Source organism: Gadus chalcogrammus, unplaced genomic scaffold (genome assembly GCF_026213295.1).
Source record: "Gadus chalcogrammus isolate NIFS_2021 unplaced genomic scaffold, NIFS_Gcha_1.0 GACHA070, whole genome shotgun sequence".
Lineage (NCBI taxonomy): Eukaryota > Metazoa > Chordata > Actinopteri > Gadiformes > Gadidae > Gadus > Gadus chalcogrammus.
In genome coordinates this window covers 397,991-424,318 of record NW_026613505.1, presented here as the reverse complement: position 1 = coordinate 424,318, position 26,328 = coordinate 397,991, and the positions used below count along the sequence as shown (strand labels likewise).

The 26,328-nt window shown below is 44.1% G+C and overlaps 14 non-coding genes and 1 pseudogene across 14 annotated transcripts; all 15 read left to right on the top strand.

Annotated features, from left to right (window-relative positions):
• The first annotated feature begins 129 nt into the window (after nucleotides 1-129).
• Nucleotides 130-249, top strand: LOC130378231 (5S ribosomal RNA). The gene has a single exon (XR_008894576.1). It is a non-coding gene; the product is annotated as a 5S ribosomal RNA (ribosomal RNA).
• Nucleotides 250-1,413: 1,164 nt separating this feature from the next.
• Nucleotides 1,414-1,532, top strand: LOC130378286 (5S ribosomal RNA). Its single transcript, XR_008894628.1, has one exon. It is a non-coding gene; the product is annotated as a 5S ribosomal RNA (ribosomal RNA).
• A 530-nt stretch (nucleotides 1,533-2,062) lies between these two features.
• On the top strand, nucleotides 2,063-2,182 carry LOC130378223 (5S ribosomal RNA). The gene has a single exon (XR_008894569.1). It is a non-coding gene; the product is annotated as a 5S ribosomal RNA (ribosomal RNA).
• Nucleotides 2,183-2,837: 655 nt separating this feature from the next.
• Nucleotides 2,838-2,956, top strand: LOC130378288 (5S ribosomal RNA). The gene has a single exon (XR_008894629.1). It is a non-coding gene; the product is annotated as a 5S ribosomal RNA (ribosomal RNA).
• Nucleotides 2,957-3,477: 521 nt separating this feature from the next.
• LOC130378234 (5S ribosomal RNA) lies at nucleotides 3,478-3,596 on the top strand. The gene has a single exon (XR_008894580.1). It is a non-coding gene; the product is annotated as a 5S ribosomal RNA (ribosomal RNA).
• A 519-nt stretch (nucleotides 3,597-4,115) lies between these two features.
• LOC130378276 (5S ribosomal RNA) lies at nucleotides 4,116-4,234 on the top strand. The gene has a single exon (XR_008894618.1). It is a non-coding gene; the product is annotated as a 5S ribosomal RNA (ribosomal RNA).
• Nucleotides 4,235-6,129: 1,895 nt separating this feature from the next.
• On the top strand, nucleotides 6,130-6,248 carry LOC130378283 (5S ribosomal RNA). Its single transcript, XR_008894625.1, has one exon. It is a non-coding gene; the product is annotated as a 5S ribosomal RNA (ribosomal RNA).
• Nucleotides 6,249-6,776: 528 nt separating this feature from the next.
• On the top strand, nucleotides 6,777-6,895 carry LOC130378210 (5S ribosomal RNA). Its single transcript, XR_008894557.1, has one exon. It is a non-coding gene; the product is annotated as a 5S ribosomal RNA (ribosomal RNA).
• Nucleotides 6,896-7,424: 529 nt separating this feature from the next.
• Nucleotides 7,425-7,544, top strand: LOC130378222 (5S ribosomal RNA). The gene has a single exon (XR_008894568.1). It is a non-coding gene; the product is annotated as a 5S ribosomal RNA (ribosomal RNA).
• Nucleotides 7,545-8,696: 1,152 nt separating this feature from the next.
• Nucleotides 8,697-8,816, top strand: LOC130378213 (5S ribosomal RNA). The gene has a single exon (XR_008894559.1). It is a non-coding gene; the product is annotated as a 5S ribosomal RNA (ribosomal RNA).
• A 529-nt stretch (nucleotides 8,817-9,345) lies between these two features.
• Nucleotides 9,346-9,465, top strand: LOC130378293 (5S ribosomal RNA). Its single transcript, XR_008894634.1, has one exon. It is a non-coding gene; the product is annotated as a 5S ribosomal RNA (ribosomal RNA).
• Nucleotides 9,466-9,994: 529 nt separating this feature from the next.
• Nucleotides 9,995-10,113, top strand: LOC130378263 (5S ribosomal RNA). Its single transcript, XR_008894607.1, has one exon. It is a non-coding gene; the product is annotated as a 5S ribosomal RNA (ribosomal RNA).
• Nucleotides 10,114-10,641: 528 nt separating this feature from the next.
• Nucleotides 10,642-10,762, top strand: LOC130378237 (5S ribosomal RNA). Its single transcript, XR_008894584.1, has one exon. It is a non-coding gene; the product is annotated as a 5S ribosomal RNA (ribosomal RNA).
• A 520-nt stretch (nucleotides 10,763-11,282) lies between these two features.
• Nucleotides 11,283-11,401, top strand: LOC130378251 (5S ribosomal RNA). The gene has a single exon (XR_008894596.1). It is a non-coding gene; the product is annotated as a 5S ribosomal RNA (ribosomal RNA).
• A 518-nt stretch (nucleotides 11,402-11,919) lies between these two features.
• LOC130378241 (5S ribosomal RNA) lies at nucleotides 11,920-12,038 on the top strand (annotated as a pseudogene).
• Nucleotides 12,039-26,328: the final 14,290 nt, after the last annotated feature.

Genomic DNA, 26,328 nt, shown 5'->3' with positions numbered 1-26,328 from the left:
ACTGAATCAATTACTGCCGTTTATATCTAACTAATGATTGTTTTTGTAAGAGTGTAACGTCGAGCCTCAGCAGCTTTCTCACTCCTTATGTGCTACTGTATAAAACCTGGTTTTGCGCCTGCACTAATTGCTTACGGCCATACCACCCTGAACACGCCCGATCTCGTCTGATCTCGGAAGCTAAGCAGGGTCGGGCCTGGTTAGTACTTGGATGGGAGACCTCCTCAGAAGCCCAGGTTGCTGTAAGAAATGAGGAGAAAATGACATGAATGACATGGATGATGATGATGATGAGGAGGAAGAAGCTGATGATGATGCTGATGATAAAGAGGACATTAAAGTTAGTGACGGAGATGAGGCAGACGATGAAGATAAAGGAATTGAGGAGGTTGACGGAGAACCCACTAACTTTAACGCTGGGTGGGCAGATGCAATGGCCAAGATTCTGCAGAAGAAAACCCCAGCGAGCAAACCAACGATACTGGTGAAGATTAAGGAGTTGGACAAGATGAAGGTGAAGGAGAAACAAGAAAGAAAAGAAAAAAAAAAAAAAAAAAACTGCAAATCAGAGAAAAGACGGACAAGTAGTGTACGTGGGAGATGATGTTCAGGGTAAAAACCTGACATCGCAACAGATCGGGAGGCTGAAAGGAAAAAAAAGAGAGAGGAAGGAGAAAGAAGAGAAGAAAGAAGGCAAGGGGAAAGAAAAAAAAAAGAGAGAAGTGAAGAAGAAAGAGGGAGAGAAAGAGAGACAAAAAGGAAGACAGAAAAGGGAAAAAAAAAAAAAAAAAAAAAAAACACGCCTGAACTCTTCTGATCTCGGAAGCTAAGCAGGGTCGGGGCTGGTTAGTACTTGGATGGGAGACCGCCTGGGAATACCAGGTGCTGTAAGCTTTTTCTTTTTCAACTCGAGCTCATTGACTCCGTGGCGTACCGTGACCTGATGTTTACTGCCAACCGCTTTGGAGGATTTAAGCAACATACAAAAACTGACAACGTCTCTCAAAACTATTTTTGTGAAACATGAGGACAGTATAGTGATACTGCCAGCAGGGAGCACCAGAGAGCTGAACCGACAGTTGTACATTTCTTAAACTTTCACCAACACAAACACGCACGCTCACTTCAGATCATGGGAGGACGTCAAAAAATCACCACCCATTCTCTGACACTTTAACCGTTAACCTTGGTTCAAACATTTAACATCACACGCACACGCAGTGTATTTCAGATAATTAATGAATTCAGATGTCACAATGATCGTTTACATGGATAAGGAGTCCTACTGAATCAATTACTGCCGTTTATATCTAACTAATGATTGTTTTTGTAAAAGTGTAACGTCGAGCCTCAGCAGCTTTCTCACTCCTTATGTGCTACTGTATAAAACCTGGTTTTGCGCCTGCACTAATTGCTTACGGCCATACCTCCCTGAACACGCCTGATCTCGTCTGAACTCGGAAGCTAAGCAGGGTCGGGCCTGGTTAGTACTTGAATGGGAGACCGCCTGGGAATACCAGGTGCTGTAAGCTTTTTCTTTTTCAACTCGAGCTCATTGCCTCCGTGGCCTACCGTGGCGTACCGTGACCTGATGTTTACTGCCAACCGCTTTGGAGGATTTAAGCAACATATAAAAACTGACAACGTCTCTCAAAACTATTTTTGTGAAACATGAGGACAGTAATAGTGATACTGCCAGCAGGGAGCACCAGAGAGCTGAACCGACAGTTGTACATTTCTTAAACTTTCACCAACACAAACACGCACGCTCACTTCAGATCATGGGAGGACGTCAAAAAATCACCACCCATTCTCTGACACTTTAACCGTTAACCTTGGTTCAAACATTTAACATCACACGCACACGCAGTGTATTTCAGATAATTAATGAATTCAGATGTCACAATGATCGTTTACATGGATAAGGAGTCCTACTGAATCAATTACTGCCGTTTATATCTAACTAATGATTGTTTTTGTAAAAGTGTAACGTCGAGCCTCAGCAGCTTTCTCACTCCTTATGTGCTACTGTATAAAACCTGGTTTTGCGCCTGCACTAATTGCTTACGGCCATACCACCCTGAACACGCCCGATCTCGTCTGATCTCGGAAGCTAAGCAGGGTCGGGCCTGGTTAGTACTTGGATGGGAGACCTCCTCAGAAGCCCAGGTTGCTGTAAGTAGTGACGGGTGTCACCAAAAAGAAAAAAAAACACGCCCGATCTCGTCTGATCTCGGAAGCTAAGCAGGGTCGGGCCTGGTTAGTACTTGGATGGGAGACCGCCTGGGAATACCAGGTGCTGTAAGATTTTTCTTTTTCAACTCGAGCTCATTGCCTCCGTGGCCTACCGTGGCGTACCGTGACCTGATGTTTACTGCCAACCGCTTTGGAGGATTTAAGCAACATACAAAAACTGACAACGTCTCTCAAAACTGTTTTTGTGAAACATGAGGACAGTATAGTGATACTGCCAGCAGGGAGCACCAGAGAGCTGAACCGACAGTTGTACATTTCTTAAACTTTCACCAACACAAACACGCACGCTCACTTCAGATCATGGGAGGACGTCAAAAAATCACCACCCATTCTCTGACACTTTAACCGTTAACCTTGGTTCAAACATTTAACATCACACGCACACGCAGTGTATTTCAGATAATTAATGAATTCAGATGTCACAATGATCGTTTACATGGATAAGGAGTCCTACTGAATCAATTACTGCCGTTTATATCTAACTAATGATTGTTTTTGTAAAAGTGTAACGTCGAGCCTCAGCAGCTTTCTCACTCCTTATGTGCTACTGTATAAAACCTGGTTTTGCGCCTGCACTAATTGCTTACGGCCATACCACCCTGAACACGCCCGATCTCGTCTGATCTCGGAAGCTAAGCAGGGTCGGGCCTGGTTAGTACTTGGATGGGAGACCGCCTGGGAATACCAGGTGCTGTAAGCTTTTTCTTTTTCAACTCGAGCTCATTGCCTCCGTGGCCTACCGTGGCGTACCGTGACCTGATGTTTACTGCCAACCGCTTTGGAGGATTTAAGCAACATACAAAAACTGACAACGTCTCTCAAAACTATTTTTGTGAAACATGAGGACAGTATAGTGATACTGCCAGCAGGGAGCACCAGAGAGCTGAACCGACAGTTGTACATTTCTTAAACTTTCACCAACACAAACACGCACGCTCACTTCAGATCATGGGAGGACGTCAAAAAATCACCACCCATTCTCTGACACTTTAACCGTTAACCTTGGTTCAAACATTTAACATCACACGCACACGCAGTGTATTTCAGATAATTAATGAATTCAGATGTCACAATGATCGTTTACATGGATAAGGAGTCCTACTGAATCAATTACTGCCGTTTATATCTAACTAATGATTGTTTTTGTAAAAGTGTAACGTCGAGCCTCAGCAGCTTTCTCACTCCTACTGTATAAAAACTGGTTTTGCGCCTACACTAATTGCTTAAGGCTATACCATACTGAACACGCCCGATCTCATCTGATCTCGGATGCTAAGCAGGGTCGGGCCTGGTTAGTACTTGGATGGGAGACCGCCTGGGAATACCAGGTGCTGTAAGCTATTTCTTTTTCAACTCGAGCTCATTGACTCCGTGGCGTAACGTGACCTGATGTTTACTGCCAACCGCTTTGGAGGATTTAAGCAACATACAAAAACTGACAACGTCTCTCAAAACTGTTTTTGTGAAACATGAAGACAGTATAGTGATACTGTCAGCAGGGAGCACCAGAGAGCTGAACCGACAGTTGTACATTTCTTAAACTTTCACCAACACAAACACGCACGCTCACTTCAGATCATGGGAGGACGTCAAAAAATCACCACCCATTCTATGACACTTTAACCGTTAACCTTGGTTCAAACATTTAACATCAAACGCACACGCAGTGTATTTCAGATAATTAATGAATTCAGATGTCACAATGATCGTTTACATGGATAAGGAGTCCTACTGAATCAATTACTGCCGTTTATATCTAACTAATGATTGTTTTTGTAAAAGTGTAACGTCGAGCCTCAGCAGCTTTCTCACTCCTTATGTGCTACTGTATAAAACCTGGTTTTGCGCCTGCACTAATTGCTTACGGCCATACCACCCTGAACACGCCCGATCTCGTCTGATCTCGGAAGCTAAGCAGGGTCGGGCCTGGTTAGTACTTGGATGGGAGACCGCCTGGGAATACCAGGTGCTGTAAGCTTTTTCTTTTTCAACTCGAGCTCATTGACTCCGTGGCCTACCGTGGCGTACCGTGACCTGATGTTTACTGCCAACCGCTTTGGAGGATTTAAGCAACATACAAAAACTGACAACGTCTCTCAAAACTATTTTTGTGAAACATGAGGACAGTATAGTGATACTGCCAGCAGGGAGCACCAGAGAGCTGAACCGACAGTTGTACATTTCTTAAACTTTCACCAACACAAACACGCACGCTCACTTCAGGGCCCCGTTTCCCGATAACGATGGATCTTCGCTCGTACGATCATTCTCACGATGGATCTTGCGATCCATCGTCAATTTCTTTGGAGCGTTTCCCGAAACTCCTCTTAACGTGAACGCGCATTCGCTGCACTCACGACGTCGTAGGATTGTAACTGTCTACTGACACGGTGCTGAAATGGGCTCCGTAGGAGGGGGAGACGCAGGAATGTCGCAGGAAAATTGTGTTAAAAAGGGTTAAAATATATCCCCATCAAGGACAACAGCAGAGTAGCCTACAAAAAAAATAGACTGCAATTATATGAATGCTAAAGACATTAAAACACAATTGATTAGGCTTAAACCGACATATATCAGTCCTAATCCTGAATGCACTGTGCGTTTCACGGCATTTTCCCCCCTGAAATAATTCCTCTTCACACCTGTGAATAACCCGGGAGACGTCCATGATGAGGAATACAACGAAGCCCACCGTCTGGCCCGGTGCATCGTTGAGCGCACGATCGGGAGGTGGAAGTTGCACTTTAGATGCCTTCACAAGTCAGGCGGAGGGCTCCAGTTTTCGCCGGCCAAGTCATGCGCCGTGATATGTGTGACGGCTATGTTGCACAACATTGCAGCTAAGGCTGGGGTGGCATTGCTTGAACCGGAGGACGTTGAGGACGATGACGATGAGGAAGATCGGTGTGAGGACGGCCTCCCTCATAACTACGCGGCTGGTTTTCATGCGCGTCGAATAGTGATTGAGACTTTTTTTTAACCCCCAACACCCTCCCTCATGTCACTAAACATTCCCGTCAACGTGACCAATCCCCACCATATCCCAGCCTTTTGCCTGCTTCTTTGCTTGTTTTTTATATATTTTTTTATTTCTTTAATTTAATTTTTTTTTATTTGTTTAATTTAATTTTTTTTGTACATTATTTTATGCTACGTTTTATGAGTAGCCTATGTCAGTCTGCACAAATCCCCCCACTTTCTCTCACACATTTTGAGTGCCCTGCCTGCGCAAACATTTTCTGGACTGTCCCGTTTTATTTTGGCCATTTTAACATCTTTATTAATAAATTAATTAATAATCTTTATTAATTACCAAACTAAGAACATAAAGGCGCAATGCGTTTTAATAAAACTCATCCAATATACGGAATGTCCGATGGTGACGTCACTGAGGCTATAGCTGACGATGCTCTTAGCGTCCTACGAGTACCTACGAGCACCCCTGGAGTACTCGTTAGCTACGAGCGTTTTCAAGACGTTCGTGACCAACGATGCTTTCGGGAAACGCGGTGAAAACTCTACGATGCCCTTTCGACGCACTTCACGATCCACTTAGGCTAACTGACGCTTTCGGGAAACGGGGCCCAGATCATGGGAGGACGTCAAAAAATCACCACCCATTCTCTGACACTTTAACCGTTAACCTTGGTTCAAACATTTAACATCACACGCACACGCAGTGTATTTCAGATAATTAATGAATTCAGATGTCACAATGATCGTTTACATGGATAAGGAGTCCTACTGAATCAATTACCTGCCGTTTATATCTAACTAATGATTGTTTTTGTAAGAGTGTAACGTCGAGCATCAGCAGCTTTCTCACTCCTTATGTGCTACTGTATAAAACCTGGTTTTGCGCCTGCACTAATTGCTTACGGCCATACCACCCTGAACACGCCCGATCTCGTCTGATCTCGGAAGCTAAGCAGGGTCGGGCCTGGTTAGTACTTGGATGGGAGACCGCCTGGGAATACCAGGTGCTGTAAGATTTTCTTTTTCAACTCGAGCTCATTGACTCCGTGGCCTACCGTGGCGTACCGTGACCTGATGTTTACTGCCAACCGCTTTGGAGGATTTAAGCAACATACAAAAACTGACAACGTCTCTCAAAACTATTTTTGTGAAACATGAGGACAGTATAGTGATACTGCCAGCAGGGAGCACCAGAGAGCTGAACCGACAGTTGTACATTTCTTAAACTTTCACCAACACAAACACGCACGCTCACTTCAGATCATGGGAGGACGTCAAAAAATCACCACCCATTCTCTGACACTTTAACCGTTAACCTTGGTTCAAACATTTAACATCACACGCACACGCAGTGTATTTCAGATAATTAATGAATTCAGATGTCACAATGATCGTTTACATGGATAAGGAGTCCTACTGAATCAATTACTGCCGTTTATATCTAACTAATGATTGTTTTTGTAAAAGTGTAACGTCGAGCCTCAGCAGCTTTCTCACTCCTTATGTGCTACTGTATAAAACCTGGTTTTGCGCCTGCACTAATTGCTTACGGCCATACCACCCTGAACACGCCCGATCTCGTCTGAACTCGGAAGCTAAGCAGGGTCGGGCCTGGTTAGTACTTGGATGGGAGACCGCCTGGGAATACCAGGTGCTGTAAGCTTTTTCTTTTTCAACTCGAGCTCATTGACTCCGTGGCCTACCGTGGCGTACCGTGACCTGATGTTTACTGCCAACCGCTTTGGAGGATTTAAGCAACATACAAAAACTGACAACGTCTCTCAAAACTATTTTTGTGAAACATGAGGACAGTATAGTGATACTGCCAGCAGGGAGCACCAGAGAGCTGAACCGACAGTTGTACATTTCTTAAACTTTCACCAACACAAACACGCACGCTCACTTCAGATCATGGGAGGACGTCAAAAAATCACCACCCATTCTCTGACACTTTAACCGTTAACCTTGGTTCAAACATTTAACATCACACGCACACGCAGTGTATTTCAGATAATTAATGAATTCAGATGTCACAATGATCGTTTACATGGATAAGGAGTCCTACTGAATCAATTACTGCCGTTTATATCTAACTAATGATTGTTTTTGTAAGAGTGTAACGTCGAGCCTCAGCAGCTTTCTCACTCCTTATGTGCTACTGTATAAAACCTGGTTTTGCGCCTGCACTAATTGCTTACGGCCATACCACCCTGAACACGCCCGATCTCGTCTGATCTCGGAAGCTAAGCAGGGTCGGGCCTGGTTAGTACTTGGATGGGAGACCTCCTCAGAAGCCCAGGTTGCTGTAAGTAGTGAGGAGAAAATGACATGAATGACATGGATGATGATGATGATGATGATGAGGAGGAAGAAGCTGATGATGATGCTGATGATAAAGAGGACATTAAAGTTAGTGACGGAGATGAGGCAGACGATGAAGATAAAGGAATTGAGGAGGTTGACGGAGAACCCACTAACTTTAACGCTGGGTGGGCAGATGCAATGGCCAAGATTCTGCAGAAGAAAACCCCAGCGAGCAAACCAACGATACTGGTGAAGATTAAGGAGTTGGACAAGATGAAGGTGAAGGAGAAACAAGAAAGAAAAGAAAAAAAAAAAAAAAAAAACTGCAAATCAGAGAAAAGACGGACAAGTAGTGTACGTGGGAGATGATGTTCAGGGTAAAAACCTGACATCGCAACAGATCGGGAGGCTGAAAGGAAAAAAAAGAGAGAGGAAGGAGAAAGAAGAGAAGAAAGAAGGCAAGGGGAAAGAAAGAAGAAAGAGGGAGAGAAAGAGAGACAAAAAGGAAGACAGAAAAGGGAAAAAAAAAAAAAAAAAAAAAAAAACACGCCCGAACTCTTCTGATCTCGGAAGCTAAGCAGGGTCGGGGCTGGTTAGTACTTGGATGGGAGACCGCCTGGGAATACCAGGTGCTGTAAGCTTTTTCTTTTTCAACTCGAGCTCATTGACTCCGTGGCGTACCGTGACCTGATGTTTACTGCCAACCGCTTTGGAGGATTTAAGCAACATACAAAAACTGACAACGTCTCTCAAAACTATTTTTGTGAAACATGAGGACAGTATAGTGATACTGCCAGCAGGGAGCACCAGAGAGCTGAACCGACAGTTGTACATTTCTTAAACTTTCACCAACACAAACACGCACGCTCACTTCAGATCATGGGAGGACGTCAAAAAATCACCACCCATTCTCTGACACTTTAACCGTTAACCTTGGTTCAAACATTTAACATCACACGCACACGCAGTGTATTTCAGATAATTAATGAATTCAGATGTCACAATGATCGTTTACATGGATAAGGAGTCCTACTGAATCAATTACTGCCGTTTATATCTAACTAATGATTGTTTTTGTAAAAGTGTAACGTCGAGCCTCAGCAGCTTTCTCACTCCTTATGTGCTACTGTATAAAACCTGGTTTTGCGCCTGCACTAATTGCTTACGGCCATACCACCCTGAACACGCCCTGATCTCGTCTGAACTCGGAAGCTAAGCAGGGTCGGGCCTGGTTAGTACTTGGATGGGAGACCGCCTGGGAATACCAGGTGCTGTAAGCTTTTTCTTTTTCAACTCGAGCTCATTGACTCCGTGGCCTACCGTGGCGTACCGTGACCTGATGTTTACTGCCAACCGCTTTGGAGGATTTAAGCAACATACAAAAACTGACAACGTCTCTCAAAACTATTTTTGTGAAACATGAGGACAGTATAGTGATACTGCCAGCAGGGAGCACCAGAGAGCTGAACCGACAGTTGTACATTTCTTAAACTTTCACCAACACAAACACGCACGCTCACTTCAGATCATGGGAGGACGTCAAAAAATCACCACCCATTCTCTGACACTTTAACCGTTAACCTTGGTTCAAACATTTAACATCACACGCACACGCAGTGTATTTCAGATAATTAATGAATTCAGATGTCACAATGATCGTTTACATGGATAAGGAGTCCTACTGAATCAATTACTGCCGTTTATATCTAACTAATGATTGTTTTTGTAAAAGTGTAACGTCGAGCCTCAGCAGCTTTCTCACTCCTTATGTGCTACTGTATAAAACCTGGTTTTGCGCCTGCACTAATTGCTTACGGCCATACCTACCCTGAACACGCCCGATCTCGTCTGATCTCGGAAGCTAAGCAGGGTCGGGCCTGGTTAGTACTTGGATGGGAGACCGCCTGGGAATACCAGGTGCTGTAAGCTTTTTCTTTTTCAACTCGAGCTCATTGACTCCGTGGCCTACCGTGGCGTACCGTGACCTGATGTTTACTGCCAACCGCTTTGGAGGATTTAAGCAACATACAAAAACTGACAACGTCTCTCAAAACTGTTTTTGTGAAACATGAGGACAGTATAGTGATACTGCCAGCAGGGAGCACCAGAGAGCTGAACCGACAGTTGTACATTTCTTAAACTTTCACCAACACAAACACGCACGCTCACTTCAGATCATGGGAGGACGTCAAAAAATCACCACCCATTCTCTGTCACTTTAACCGTTAACCTTGGTTCAAACATTTAACATCACACGCACACGCAGTGTATTTCAGATAATTAATGAATTCAGATGTCACAATGATCGTTTACATGGATAAGGAGTCCTACTGAATCAATTACTGCCGTTTATATCTAACTAATGATTGTTTTTGTAAGAGTGTAACGTCGAGCCTCAGCAGCTTTCTCACTCCTTATGTGCTACTGTATAAAACCTGGTTTTGCGCCTGCACTAATTGCTTACGGCCATACCACCCTGAACACGCCCGATCTCGTCTGATCTCGGAAGCTAAGCAGGGTCGGGCCTGGTTAGTACTTGGATGGGAGACCGCCTGGGAATACCAGGTGCTGTAAGCTTTTTCTTTTTCAACTCGAGCTCATTGCCTCCGTGGCCTACCGTGGCGTACCGTGACCTGATGTTTACTGCCAACCGCTTTGGAGGATTTAAGCAACATACAAAACTGACAACGTCTCTCAAAACTATTTTTGTGAAACATGAGGACAGTATAGTGATACTGCCAGCAGGGAGCACCAGAGAGCTGAACCGACAGTTGTACATTTCTTAAACTTTCACCAACACAAACACGCACGCTCACTTCAGATCATGGGAGGACGTCAAAAATCACCACCCATTCTCTGACACTTTAACCGTTAACCTTGGTTCAAACATTTAACATCACACGCACACGCAGTGTATTTCAGATAATTAATGAATTCAGATGTCACAATGATCGTTTACATGGATAAGGAGTCCTACTGAATCAATTACTGCCGTTTATATCTAACTAATGATTGTTTTTGTAAAAGTGTAACGTCGAGCCTCAGCAGCTTTCTCACTCCTTATGTGCTACTGTATAAAACCTGGTTTTGCGCCTAGCACTAATTGCTTACGGCCATACCACCCTGAACACTGCCCGATCTCGTCTGATCTCGGAAGCTAAGCAGGGTCGGGCCTGCTTTAGTACTTGGATAGGAGACCGCCTGGGAATACCAGGTGCTGTAAGCTTTTTCTTTTTCAACTCGAGCTCATTGCCTCCGTGGCCTACCGTGACCTGATGTTTACTGCCAACCGCTTTGGAGGATTTAAGCAACATACAAAGACTGACAACAGTCTCTCAAAACTATTTTTGTGAAACATGAGGACAGTATAGTGATACTGCCAGCAGGGAGCACCAGAGAGCTGAAACGACAGTTGTACATTTCTTAAACTTTCACCAACACAAACACGCACGCTCACTTCAGATCATGGGAGGACGTCCAAAAATCACCACCCATTCTCTGACACTTTAACCGTTAACCTTGGTTCAAACATTTAACATCACACGCACACGCAGTGTATTTCAGATAATTAATGAATTCAGATGTCACAATGATCGTTTACATGGATAAGGAGTCCTACTGAATCAATTACTGCCGTTTATATCTAACTAATGATTGTTTTTGTAAAAGTGTAACGTCGAGCCTCAGCAGCTTTCTCACTCCTTATGTGCTACTGTATAAAACCTGGTTTTGCGCCTGCACTAATTGCTTACGGCCATACCACCCTGAACACGCCCGATCTCGTCTGATCTCGGAAGCTAAGCAGGGTAGGGCCTGGTTAGTACTTGGATGGGAGACCGCCTGGGAATACCAGGTGCTGTAAGCTTTTTCTTTTTCAACTCGAGCTCATTGACTCCGTGGCGTACCGTGACCTGATGTTTACTGCCAACCGCTTTGGAGGATTTAAGCAACATACAAAAACTGACAACGTCTCTCAAAACTATTTTTGTGAAACATGAGGACAGTATAGTGATACTGCCAGCAGGGAGCACCAGAGAGCTGAACCGACAGTTGTACATTTCTTAAACTTTCACCAACACAAACACGCACGCTCACTTCAGATCATGGAGGACGTCAAAAAAATCACCACCCATTCTCTGACACTTTAACCGTTAACCTTGGTTCAAACATTTAACATCACACGCCCACGCAGTGTATTTCAGATAATTAATGAATTCAGATGTCACAATGATCGTTTACATGGATAAGGAGTCCTACTGAATCAATTACTGCCGTTTATATCTAACTAATGATTTTTTTTGTAAAGTGTAACGTCGAGCCTCAGCAGCTTTCTCACTCCTTATGTGCTACTGTATAAAACCTGGTTTTGCGCCAGCACTAATTGCTTACGGCCATATCACCCTGAACACGCCCGATCTCGTCTGATCTCGGAAGCTAAGCAGGGTCGGCCCTGGTTAGTACTTGGATGGGAGACAGCCTGGGAATAACAGGTGCAGTAAACTTTTTCTTTTTCAACTCAAGCTCATTGCCTCCGTGGCCTACCGTGACCTGATGTTTACTGCCAACCGCTTTGGAGGATTTAAGCAACATACAAAGACTGACAACGTCTCTCAAAACTATTTTTGTGAAACATGAGGACAGTATAGTGATACTGCCAGCAGGGAGCACCAGAGAGCTGAAACGACAGTTGTACATTTCTTAAACTTTCACCAACACAAACACGCACGCTCACTTCAGATCATGGGAGGACGTCTGTCGTGGATTAACTGAGATATATAACACTTAGACTAATTCAAGAGAGAGAGAGAGTAAAATGAAAACGAGGGGTCCGGAGCAAGAATTGACAAAAGACTTTATCGTGCAGTAAAACAACAACGATAACAGCCGAGTAGGTCTCGAGAGTCACTAATGTTCACAAACTGCGGCGTCTTTTTATACACACAAAGAGAGCCTCCATTCAGTCATAAATCCACTTTACCCTGAATGGTCAGAAAATAGACAACAAATGGTCTGCAAATATAGCCCGGCTCCTTTTTAGGGGGCTCCATCTGTTCTAAACCCAGACGCCTAGGCACCGTGTTTTTTCCACTATTAAATATAAAATACCTCATAGTAATCACAGTTTCCCATAGAATATAATCAGTAATTTCTACCACACATCCCCCCTTTTTTGTAAGATAAGATCACAACAAAAACATAACAGTCGTTTAGGCTATATTTTGCACTACATTTGATCATCATTAAAAACCTTTAAGCATGTTCAGGAATCTCAACCTGCATAATTCTCAGGATTTTAAACCTGTTTAAGGCAAAAAGATCTATCAAATGTTTAACTAGAATTCACACATAACATAGTATTTTCAGAATGCATTGAAAATTAGCATTTCAGAATATATTACATAAAAATATGAAACTTAAAAAATAACATTTAAAAAAATAAGTAAATGATAGAAATTAAAAACTAAGATCGTCAACAAGCTTGCATAGATTTTGATAGCTATGATTATCGTCATGTACTGGTATACTATATAAACGTGGGGGGTTTGGGCATTGTGGTTGTTGCTTCCATTTGCAGCCACCAGCCCTGAAACCCATTAGTCCAATGTCCATGTGTTCACACTGTCTGAAATGGTTGTGGTTCACATGAAGGGGGTCTGATTCTCACATTCCGGTCTCCTCTCTAGTTTCACTCCAATCTATCTCCCCATAGAGCATCCTCTCCCAGTCACCCGACTCCTGTAGGTTGTTCGTCGCAAGTGTGAATGATCCATCTGGGGCAGTGTTATTTGGAATGAAGGTACAACCCATTTCACCTATAAGAGCACAAACTCCCCCCTTTTCTGCTAAAAGCCAATCTAAAGCTTGTCTGTTCTGCCAAGCCACAGCTTTAAGAAGTATATATTCTCTCATATTTAATTTATACTTTCTGTTATAGCCCCATGCATCCCTGACGTTACTGTTAAACACCATTTCATTGGATTAAATTGGATATTTACTTTACACCGATTCTTCCTATGCACATGTTCATAATTCTGGCGGAAGGTTAATGCACATAACGGTTGGTTATCCGACATAACAGTAAACACAAATTCATTAACTCGGTCTCGCGGTGGTATCTGAGCATATAAGACTATTTTCCCTTTCTTGTTGACTATTCCTGAATGATTTTGGGCCGGATTATCCTGTGTTCCTCTCTGGCTTTCTTCAGTAGGCCTACCACCCCCTAATTCCTGGCCCTTCCAGGTTTGTGTTGTCCCTGTGGTTTCATCCTTCCTCGGGGTCTGTGCTTGTGCCAGCGAAATCTGGCACAACCCGTAAAGGATCAGAAACAGGCTCCCCGTTTTCAGCATCATCATGCTGCTGTATCTCTTGGCTCGACTGGATCTGGTCCTGGGGCAGCTGGTCAGCCCCACGTGTGTCTGCGTCTGGCTCCTCCTCCTCACGGTCGTCTCTGTCTTTGGGTTGAGCAGCTTTTGTGCAGTGGTTGAGATGATACCACGTGGCACTTCCTTCCACTTGGATGGCTGTTGGTGTTGCGTTGGTGACTTTGTATGGTCCTTCTTTCCTGGGCTCGTTCGAATTTCTCCTGAACATCCTGAGGCACACTTAGTCACCCGGCTCCACCCCCCTTGGTGGCTCCTTCTCCAACTCTGGAACTCTGTCTTTCTCTTGTTGAAAAATAAGCCTGTGTATGCCAGTTAGTTGTCCCATATAACGTCTTACTTCAGTTTCCAATTGTTCTAATGGAGGTCCTTTATGAGGCCCTCTAATGACAGGTGAAGGCATGGGTCGACCCGTAAACATTTCATGCGGGGTTAGATGCGTCGTTCTGTTAGTTTTCATGCGATAACTCATTAGTGTCAGTCGTAGTGCATTAGTCCTTTAATTTAGTACTCTAATTTAATTTTGTTAATTTTTGTCTTAAGCGTCCCATTCCTCTCTCCACCATACCTTGTGGTTTTGAGGAATGTAGACACGGACTAGTCTTTATTTGACATGCAGATGTTAAATCACTTGTTTGAGTGTTTTCTGAATAAATGCTGCCCTATTGCCTGAGCTAATTTGTGACGGAATTCCAAACCTTGGCATGACTTCTCTAGTCAGAACCTTGATTACCGTAGCCGCACTTTGGTCTTCTGATGGGACTGCTTCTACCCATCTGTTGAACACTGTTTTTTCAAATATTTCACACTCATTTAGCTGGATGTCAATCATTGTTTGCAAGTATGGTGAAGAAAAACCTTGTTTTCAAATTTTTTAATTCTCCTCAATACCTCCCCCCTTGCGCAATGGTCAAAACCATACGCATTAAATGATAAACAAATCTAATAACGCCGTTGGTGCACCCAACGTCGAAAGTCTAACCTTAAGCATCAGTAAACTGAAACCAATCTTTTGGGAAGGGAAATCAAAACCAGTATGTCCAAATCCTAAGCCCAATATGGGTGGGTTTACCATCAGCCGCCCGAAACCACGCTGTTCCGAAGTCATGCACTAAACCGAAAAAACATACATGCATTAGTGGCCTTCTATGCCACAAAGGTCAAATAAAATGAAATAAAACGCGACATGCCCCGTTTCAAGACGACCTCTGCTGCCAGAGCTGACATATCTGACTCCTGTTCCCCCTCCACCTTTCATCAGCCGGCTTTTCCTATGATGGTTGCAGTCCGTCACTCCATGATCAGGTGAGCCAGTGCTCACAGTGACTCTGCCAAGTAATCGTGACTGTGCCTGAATTAGGTTGTCCCGGGCTTCAAGGTGGGATCTTACCCGTCGTTGGCTAACCAGCCTTCCATACTGGCTTATTGCAGGATGCCGTACCTGGGATACGATCAATCCCCACCTATATGGTGGTATAGATCGCAAAGTGGAGGGATGGAGACAGAGTCTTCAGCCGCATCTGCCTTATGCAGCCATATGTGTGCGTCATGAATGCACATCAGGGCGACTATAAAACAAAATATAATTTATCAGTTAAAATTATTAAAGTGTTGCAGCAGTATTAGTGGCATTTGAAGGTAAACCCACTACTTCCGAATCCAATTTGACAACATAGCATGTATGTCTCCTTCCCAGCAGATGTAGCGTCAATCCACCTATTGTCCTTAACTAGGGAGATGTGAAAGAAAACAAAAATCACAATATTAAAACTTGCATCTTCAATATTGGGCTACTCACTTTTGTTTTAACCGTTACTCAAAATCACAATTCTCTTCATAATCCTACCCGATTGCCCTTCACTATCTATTCAAATTGGACGACCTAATTAAACCTTTTATTCTACCTATTGCTTGCATTTAGTGTTTTCCATATTTTGATTCACTACTATACCAAACCCAAATCCTCTATGTTGATCTTAACTAGTTTATTCAACACTGAATTGATACATTGTTTCTATTTAGTAATTAACCATATTGTTTTATCTGAAGTATGCTTGTGTATCCCCTTGTGTACTCCATCACTCGGAGTAGGAGAGGATTCTCCCCTACCTCGGCAGCCCTGACACACACATGAGAACAGGCTCACACACACCCTTTGTTATTTTATTTTACTTATTTATTTTAAATTACATTTTTCATTGTGGATAACCTAAATTTAGAAATTTGGATAACGTTTTATCGTACTTATTTGATCTAATTTTTAAGTATTGCCGATTGTTTTTTCTAAATTATAAGATCACTTTTAATAAATTGTCTATTACTTATCATAATCTCGAAGGACATATTTTATTTGTGTTGTTATCTTGGCACCTAGACCTCGTCAGGTCCAAGCACCAAAATAACATCCACCTATCCACGCAGAGTCCATGGGTTGGGTCCGCTCCTCGTTTGATGAGTCACTTTACCCTGGCGCCATTGAACCCATTGACTCCTGTGGAGTGTGGTGTGCAGACAATTTTTAACGCTAATTGCTCATGTTTGAGTCTAAATAATTATTCCTAATGTAACTTACTCAGGGACACATCAACACTCAGCTAGGAGGAGATGGGGATCGAACTAGCAACCATTCGGTTACAAGACACCCTTTACTTCCAGAGCTAAACCGACCCCCAGCCTCCTCTCCGCTGATTTATTACCTCTGCGTCGGTCCGCATCCGCCCTTTTTGCTGTCAATATATTCCTCTCCCTTCTCCAAACACCTTCTCCCTCTGATCCAACCTGTTGTCTCACCAGTGCTCTGTGTACCAAGATGTAATGATCTATACCACATGGTGTTCCGACGTGATGCAAAGTCTCCAAGAGCCACAGAATCACCAATCCCAGTGGTGGTTCTATGTTTTCTCTACAACAGTGGACAAGGGTTACATTCAGGAACCAATTACAGAGTACATCCAAACGCACAAATAATCTATTAAACACAATGCAAATTCAGTCTCTTTCTCTCTGTTGTCTCTCTGTCCAGCCACCACCGGCGGGTTTTCCTTTCTTACGTTCCTTCTCTCTAACTTTCTTCACCTCTCTTTACCCACTTCCTTTGCTTTCACAAATCTCCATAACCATTTTCACTTTCAGTAATCCTTTCCTTTCCGGTTTGTTCGTTTTTGGACACACTCCAAAACTAGATTATTAATCTTAAAAGGCCATCAAAAGATATCATTCTCCCCAAAGAAAATTCTAACCGGAAAGCCTTCTCCAATCTCATCGCCACTTCTCGTTGCCAATCCACACACTCTTCCTCTTCTCTGTCTCACTCTTCACAAATCACTTCTTCTGACCCCTCTAACTCAACTCAATGTCTTTCTCACTCACTCACTCACTCACTCACTCACTCACTCGCTCGCTCACTCACTCGCTCACTCATTCGCTCACTTATACAACTTAAAATAAGAATGGAGCTATACCTATGACTTGGAGCTGTCATAGGTATTAACTGCGTGTGTTCCGAGAATCCTAAAGTTTTGGTGAATTTTCCTGCCATGGGGAGGTGAGAGGCATATTTTGAACTTACGCAAGTGTAAGTGGCTCCAGTGTCAGCCATCATTGGCATGCCTCTATAATTTATCAGAACCTGCAGTATTGGTTCCTCATCAGCTTGTTTTGTGATCGCTACAAGCTGACCATCCCCCTGTGGATTCTCTGAGCACCCCTAGTATCCCTGTCCCATAAAGGGACCTGCCTGGTAGCTACCTCCTTGTTCCTGCCTTCCCTGATAGCTGTTACCCTGTCCTTGCTGTGGTGGATAAGGGCTAGCCAAACAATTCCTCCTAATATGTCCTTCCATGTTGCACCCATAGCATATTAAAGGACCTTTGCGTTGTCCTTGGGATCCTTGTTGTTGATTGTTTCTAAACTGTCCTTGGTGTCCTTGTTGTAAATTGTTTATATACTGACCTTTGGGCCCCTTATTCTGATTCTGCCTATTCCCATTTGTTGGGTTTCCAGTATTATGTAGGTGTATCTGAATGGTGCATATCAATGGTGGAGTGGGTGACCATTGGCTCTGAGGCTGTTGTACTGGGGTAGAGAATGCCTGTTGAGGAGGTTGGGTTTGTGGTGCGCCCTGCTGGACGGCTTGCAATATTGTATCAACAGACTCGGAAACAACCACCTGTTTTTTCTTCTCCTTTTCTCTTTTTGTGAGTTCTTCCAACTGAAGCTGAGATAGCTTCCTCTGCACCTCTTTGCTTTGTTCCTGTATTTTGTGTTCATTTTGCCGATATTTGTCCACTGCATGAACCACATGATCGCAGAAGTCTCTGTGAGTTTTATTTGTAACCAGTCCAACCACATCATCCAGCTTAACTTTGATTGGGCTAGGTAGAATCTCTATCACAGAGTTTCTGAACATCACCGAAAACACAGGATGGATCTCAGGATCCTCATTCGTCTCCAAGCGCCATCTGTCCACTTGGGCCTGGAGGTAGGATGCAGGATTCTCTGTGTCGTTGATAGGGAGACCTCTCATGTTTTTATGATCGATATGGGTAGGGAACTCCCTTCTGAGTGTGGCCCACATCGCCACTCTGTAGCGATCAAGTGAAAGCCCATCGAGCATTACGTCCATTATATCCAACCCTCCATTCCTCAGTACAGACTCCATTTTAGATAACCCCAATACTCTTGCCAACAGAGCTTTCAGGTCCCCCACTGCCATTAGCTTTCCCACTGTGAGTTCCTCAAATGTTCGAATCCATTTAGACGCCCCGTTATGAATGTTAGGGAGTTTAGAAATAACTCCCTCCAAGTCCTATGAACCCCACGGTTGATATTGGACCTGTTGTCCTTTGACTAGAATAGGATAATTACCTGGGAGGGTGTCGGGTGCCTTTCTTCCCCTTCGTGCTCTCCTTAGGTTCCCCCGTGACTGGAGTACTAGGGGGCTTTGTATTGATGTACTGCAGCCAGACACCTCTGTGCCTGGGTCCCCACTGACCCTCCCTTGTGTGTTACATTTATTATCTCCTTCATCTAGTGTGACTTCCCCTTTAAATTCCACGTTGTCTGTTATCAGTGGATGCATGTTAGTTGGTTTGTACGGCGGTGGCTCAAGCGTCAGAGGCAAAGGTTGAGCCTCTTCTTCCTTTGTGATTATTTTTCTGGCCACTCGTTGTATTGCGCGCCACCTCTCTCCCTCTATTTCAAACAAAGCTAGCACTAACCTTTCCCTGTCTCTCATCTCTAAGGCCTTTTTTCCACTTCTGTTAGGTTTGTAGTTCCTTATTACTACCTCCATGTCCCTACACATTATTGGATCAAAAGTCCCTCCCATGGGCCATATCGTGCTTGTTTTAGCTGTTCCTTTCTCCCATTTCTCAGAGATCCTTGTTATCTCATCTCTGAGCAATGGATTGTTTTTGCTCAAAATCTCTACCGCTGTTGGTGCCATTTTAAATTATTACTATTAATTATTATTAATTTATTTGAGTTTATCCTACTAGTTAGTTTAAATACTTCATTATCTCTAAGCTACAAATGTGAACTCTTCCCAAGCGCTCGTCTCCCTCCCGAAGATTGGAATGTGGCCCCCACCCTTCACTGTTATCTTTAAGCCTGGCCTGCAGGCTCCTGCTCGTACCCTGTGAGATTGCTCGCGCACGTGCAGTTAGAGTCAGCGCGGGGATGTTTAAGTCAAAGAAGATTTACACATTTATTCAATACTTCAACAAATTAACTATTCTCTATCCGTCTAATTTATTTATGATTATCAATTACTTCAAACAAATTAACTATTCTCTGTCCGCCTAATTTATTTATGACAGAATCAACAAAAAAATCAACCGGGTCGTAAAAATCTCCGAGGTAACTTAATCCTAACACGACTTAAATACAGACAATAAGCCGATTCATACAATTTCTTTATATTATATTGAAAAATGTCCGAATTGTTTGTAATTAATTACAAATAAAAGGTTGACCGAGCGTAGAAACTGGCCTTTTGGTTAAAATATGAACAGTCGGATGGATAATCAATCAACCAGAATTTCAAACAAGAACCTATTGCCACACAGCACCAAGATCAGAGTTACAGACTGGCCCTTTCTTTAGATCCAACACTGCAGCGTGATTGGAAGATTAGCGGGTCAAAACTCATTCAAACGGAACGTCAAACGACAGGCCCATTCTTTTAAAATAATGGCTGAATACATAACCATTCGAACAGATCAAGAACAAACAAGAAACTTCTCAAAACACCAAGATCAGGATTAGCTAATCACCTGAAGCGGTATCCCAACCAAGAGACTTATCTATTCAAAAAGTGCGAGAAGCCTGTTTTCTCAAAATAGCAAGATCGGAATCAGAAATTCACCTGGTGTAGGATCTGCAGGTCAACTGCACCAAGATGAGCATTTAAAATTCACTAGTCAGTATCCCAAGAAAGCTCCTCAAATAAAAACGACTGAATTAATTCCCAACTGACAACTCAACCCCAAATAGGATACTGTCAGAAAAGATCCTACAGGTCTGTTTCTTTCGACCTGCGGGCCTGCTGGCCCTGTCCTTGTTAGAACTTTCCACTAATTCGTTCCTCCACAAGACAGTCACAGGACTTACAGTAAGCTTATTTAACCAAAACACCAAAACACCAAATAACAACAACTCATATCAAAATAGGGAGCCACAAAGCGTCTTGGTCATTTAGAACCACAGACGCGCGTATGGCCCATGTGCGCGCGCACGTCAATCTCTCCCGCGGAGCCCCCGTATCTCTCACTCGCTCATTTATCTATAATTTTAGTTCGTTTGATCAAAGAGACACTTTACCTGCTGCTGAGCGTTTCAGACGGGGCAAGAACAGATCAAACGACTCTATCCTATATATGGCAAGACAACTTACCCTTGAGCTCTGGTCGTATGATCCGTTCGAGTCCCGTCCTCTGGCCCGGCAGCTGGAGAGTCCCTATTTCCTCCTGGTCGTGACGCCAAATTATGTCGTGGATTAATCGAGATTTAAAACACTTAGGCTAATTCAAGAGAGAGAGAGTAAAATAAAACGAGGGGTCCGGAGCAAGAATTGACAAAAGACTTTATCGTGAAGAAAAACAACAACGATAACAGCCGAGTAGGGTCTTAAGAGTCACTCTCGTTCACAAACTGTGGCGTCTTTTTATACACACAAACAGAGCAGCTTCTCCTTGAGGTGTCTGCCTCCAGTCAGTCATAAATCCACTTTAACCTGAATGGTCAGAAAATAGACAACAAATGGTCTGCAAAGATAGCCCTGCTCCTTTTAGGGGGGGCTCCATCTGTTCTAAACCCAGACACCTAGGCACCGTGTGTTTTCCACTATTAATAATCAGTTTACCATAGAATATAATCATTAATTTCTACCACAACATCCACCCGGTTCTACAAACCCTCGCCGAGTTGGTGCAAAGCATTGGCGCCAGGATGGACGCCGTCGAAACGCCATGCGGAACTCCCGGACGGGTCCAGGCCCCCAACCCGCTGTCGTCGGTCGCCACGGCGCCTTTCTACTTCCAGCAACCATCAGGCTCGGCTTCCTCCGCCTTCACAGGCTACGCACCTTGCACGTGCCCTGCTACCATGGCTACTGCAGTCCCCGCGTTAGCCCCCGCAGCGTATTTTCTCTCACAGCTCTACCAGTCCAGCTTCAGGATGCGGCTCCCTCGGTTGGGTTAGGGGGTTTCTTCCAAGGGCAATGGTTTGCTGAGGGATGGCCAGTCGAAGCTGGTACGTTCGCCCTCGGGTCAGAGTCGTCTGCGCTGTTCGAGCTTTACCCTATCGCAGCAGCTAGCGTTCTGTGGGGCAAAGCATGGCGGCGTTAACGTATAACCATGTTTTGCGATAACAAAGCAGCGTCAAAACGGCTGGGAAGGTGGTCTTCCACTGCATACGGATTTTACATCCGGTTGAATTCGTTGAGTTCGTTGCACACGTCTGTGTGGTACAACACAGAACTCTACGTTCGCAATCAAAGGTTCATAATTATCTTTATACCGTGCACTGTTTGGTTAACTCCTTGTGTCTGAGGTTTTTCCCTTCACTTTAACATGAATGAAGTTGATGGGTTTTAGGCACTGTGGTAACTGATTATTACTAAAAGGTTTTTATTGACGAAGGGCCTTTAAGATTGGTTCAGCTGCTGCTCACTAACTCTCACGTTCCTCTGCTCGCAATGCGATTCACATAGCGTTCAATTTATTCAAAAGATCCAAAGACAAAGAACAGGTACATTATGGTATCATTTTATCTGATTATTTATAGCCTTATTGTTAATAGCTTCAGTCGCGTTGGTATTTAATTTTTCATTTGCTCGTTTAGCTACGTATGACAGTTAACAATGTTGGTGTAGGCCTATTACAATTATTTACGCGTGTAGGCCACTCCAACTCGCTCGATATTTCAAAAAGATTAGTGTGCTCTCTCAGAGCTGGGAGATTTCATCCTTATTTTAACATATTACTCGAGACGGTGTTTTCTCACAGTTCTACGGGTTCATGCGTTCTCGGGTTCATGCGTTCATGCGTCCACGTCTCCTACTCAGACTTTTCCCCTACACGGGGTATTTAATTTTTCATTTGCTTGTTTAGCCATGTATGTCAGTTAACAATTTGTGTATTACAATTATTTATGTGTGTTGGCCACTCCAACTCACTCGATATTTTGAATAGATTAGTGTGCTCTCTCTGGGAGTTTTCATCCTTATTTTAACATATTACTCGAGACAGTGTTTCTCACAGCGTTCTACGGGTTCATGTGTTCTACGGCTTCATGTGTTCTACGGGTCATGCGTTCTACGGGTTCATGCGTTTTACGGGTTTATGCGTTCTCGGGTTTATGCGTTGGGTTTATGCGTACACGTCTCCTACTCAGACTTTTTCCCCTACACGGGGCCTGACTTTCGCTGATGTCACCTTCTCTGCAAGGCATTTTTTCATCTAAAAGCGATAGCCTAGGAGCAGCTGTTACTATTATCATTTCAAGAATCAACAACTCTCTGTCCTTACGCTTCCATGTTCCTTTATCTCAAGCTTCGGCAACGCACGTCCCCGAATCACCTGTTTATTTGCGGCCTGCCAATGACTAAAGGGTGGTTCAGAGTCAATCTCGTGACGGTGGTAGAAGGGTGCGGCCCACCATCTCCCCTCTACATTGGCCACTCCTTCCGGATTGGAGCGGCGACCACAGCCGCTGAACAAGGGTTGCCGGTCGCGTCTATCAAACGGCTGGGAAAGCGGTCTTCCACAGCTTACGAATCCTACATCCGGTCGAATTCACGGTTCTTCCTTCAAGCGCACACGACGCTCTAACGTCGGTTAAGGCAGGTTTATCACGTTTGCTACTACAGCTGTTTTTGGCGGCCTGTTTCCATTCTAGTTTTAGTCTTTGTGTCAAGGTGTCACTTTTGTTTTTATTAGTTTAGACACGTTCATACTCTTTCTAGTGATATGTGATAAGTATTTTAAGGAGCTGCATTTCCCTCACATAGCCACAAGGGGAGCAAGACCTTATTGAAGGCTGCTCCACCACAGAAGGAGCCGAAGCCTTTACGTCACCCCGGCCACGCCCACTAGGCCACGCCCATTTGACGTCCTCTCTAGCGGGTGGTTTCGAACTCGAGAGGCCAGAGATCAATAGGTAGACGGCAGAGAGCCACCCCGGGCCTAAGTAGATCACGGTATTTTCCTCTCACACGCGTTAGATACAATTCCCTCCGTTAAGCTTCAGTTACCATACCGAAACATGCCGACTTTATAATAAATGAAGTCAGTTAAAAGCATCCCGGGATTGGACAACTTTCTTCAAGAATATGCAACATATTGAAATTCAGTTTAGGTATTATCAAAGATACAAGTGCGTAGATTTGTTAAATAAGGTAAACGGTCGAAAATTGATGTTGTTATGTCTTAAACAGTTGAAGTTCCGTTTGGACAAAACGTTATTACAGTTTATCGCCTAGTTTAGGTCAACGGAAATGAAAACATTTTAGCAGTCTTATTTTGTAAAACACTTTCAGTCTCGTTTGTATTCGCCAACAACATCGCACTACGCATTTAATTATAGTTATTGTCATATGACCAGCATTGTTTTCCTCACGCGATAAAGGTTTGTCGATGACGACATTTAGTCATAATTTTCGGTGTCAAAAGCAACACTATTTGCAACTACTGGTGGTGGTGGTTATCAGGTACTAAACTCATAAAGCAAAATTCGGCTATATAACTCAAGGTTAACCTGCAGCAACCCCGGCAAGTTCGACCACGTCGGTGGATCATCTAGAAAACACTCTTTGAGTTCGGTGTCACGTTGGTGGCATATCATGGAAAAAATAAAACTCAAGGTTCGCAGCGGCGACCCCGGTGAGTGCGTTGACCAAAGCGCAGCGGTAACAACTCGGGCACTCGTGACTATGACCACGTCGGCGGCACGTTATCTATTACTCATGGTTGACTGCAGTAACCCCGGTGGGTCAACGCACAACTGGGGCACAACTCAGGCACTAGTCGTGAGTTCGTTGCACACGTCTGTGCGTTACAACACAGAACTCTACGTCCTACATCCGGTCGAATTCAAGGTTCTTTCTTCAAGCGCACACGATGCTCTCTAACGTCTGTTAAGACAGGTTTTACACGTTTGCAACCATAGCTGTTTTTGGTGGCCTGTTTCCTTTCTAGTGTTGGTCTAGTCTTGTGTGAAGCTGTCATTTTATTTTATTTTTTTGTTTTAGTTACAGTCATACTCTTTCCAGTGTTATCGTAATTCCATTTAGATATTATCGAAGTTACAAGTGCGTAGTTTTGTTAAATAAGGTAAATGGTTGAAAATTGATGTTATGTCTGGAACAGTTGAAGTTCCAGTCGAACAAAATAACGTTATAAGTCTTTATCGCCTAGTTTAGGTCAACGAAAATGAAGAGACATTTTAGCAGTCTTATTTTCGTAAAACACTTTTTAGTCTTGGTTTATTCGCCAACTATATTGTACTATGCATTTAATCACTGCTATTGTCACATGCCCAGCATCCACGTTGCGTCCAGTCTCGTTTTTCTCACGCGATAAAGGTTTGTTGATGACGGCTTAGTCATAATTTTCATTGCCAAAAGCAACACTATTTGCAACTACCGGCGGTGGTGGTTATCAGGTACTAAATTCAGAAAGCAAAATTCGGTTTCATAACTCAGGTTAACCTGCAGCAACCCCGGCGAGTGTGACCACGTCGGTGGATCATCTAGAAAACACTCTTGAGTTCGCTGTCATGTCAGTGGCGTACATAGGAAAATAAAACTCAAGGTTGCAGCGGCAACCCCGGTGAGTGCGTTGACCACGTCGGTGGTAACAACTCGGGCACTCGTGAGTATGACCACGTCGGTGGCACGTTATCTAATACTCATGGTTTGACTGCAGTAACCCCGGTGAGTGCGTTGCTCACGTCGGTGGGAACAACTCAAGCACTCGTGAGTTCGTTGCGCACGTCGGTGCGGTACAACTCAGAACTCTAGTTCGTTGCAGCAACCCCGGTGAGTGCGTTGCCCACGTCGGTGGGAACAACTCAAGCACTCGTGAGTTTGTTGCGCACGTCGGTGCGGTACAACACAGAACTCCACGTTCGCTGCATTAACCCTGGTAGTGCGTTGACCACGTCGGTGGGCACAACTCGGGCACATGCAAATTTAATTACCACGTCGGTGGCATAATATCAAACACTCAAGTGCAGGGCACTCGGAGTTCATTGAACACTTCGGTGTTCAACACGGAAGTACACAATATTTGCTGCAGCAACACCGGTGAGTGCGTGACCACGTCGGTGGCACATCAAGGGCACTCGTGATTTCGTTGACCACGTCGGTGTTCAACATGGAAGTTCACAATACTTGCTGCAACAACACCGGTGAGTGCGTGACCACGTCGGTGGCACATCAAGGGCACTCGTGAGTTCGTTGACCACGTCGGTGGTTCAACGCGAAAGCACTCAGGTCACGCAGCGACCCCGGAGAGTGAATCGACCACGGCAGTTGGTACAGCACGAAAGCACTCGTGGCTCGCTGCGTAACAGCTGCAGAGTGCTCTAAATTTTAATTGATCTCGTTGAGGTATTTCATGTCAACCGCTTTTACGTGATTCATCGATCTCGCTGACGGTTTTAAGCTTATCGTTTTACGGTATGTATGATTGACTCTTAATATGTCGTATATTGGGTATGCCTTTTATCTTCCAGAAGCAGTATAGATCCTTGTCCACTTCTTCTACGCAGGTATGTATGGTCTCATTACCCCCTTTCGCTATTCTATTTTTGGGGTCGGCTCCGCCCCTGCCAGTCCCGGCAGGACATGCCGAGTTATCACCTATTTCCGGCGTAGGCCTACGTCCTCTCTTTTGGGGAAGGCTCC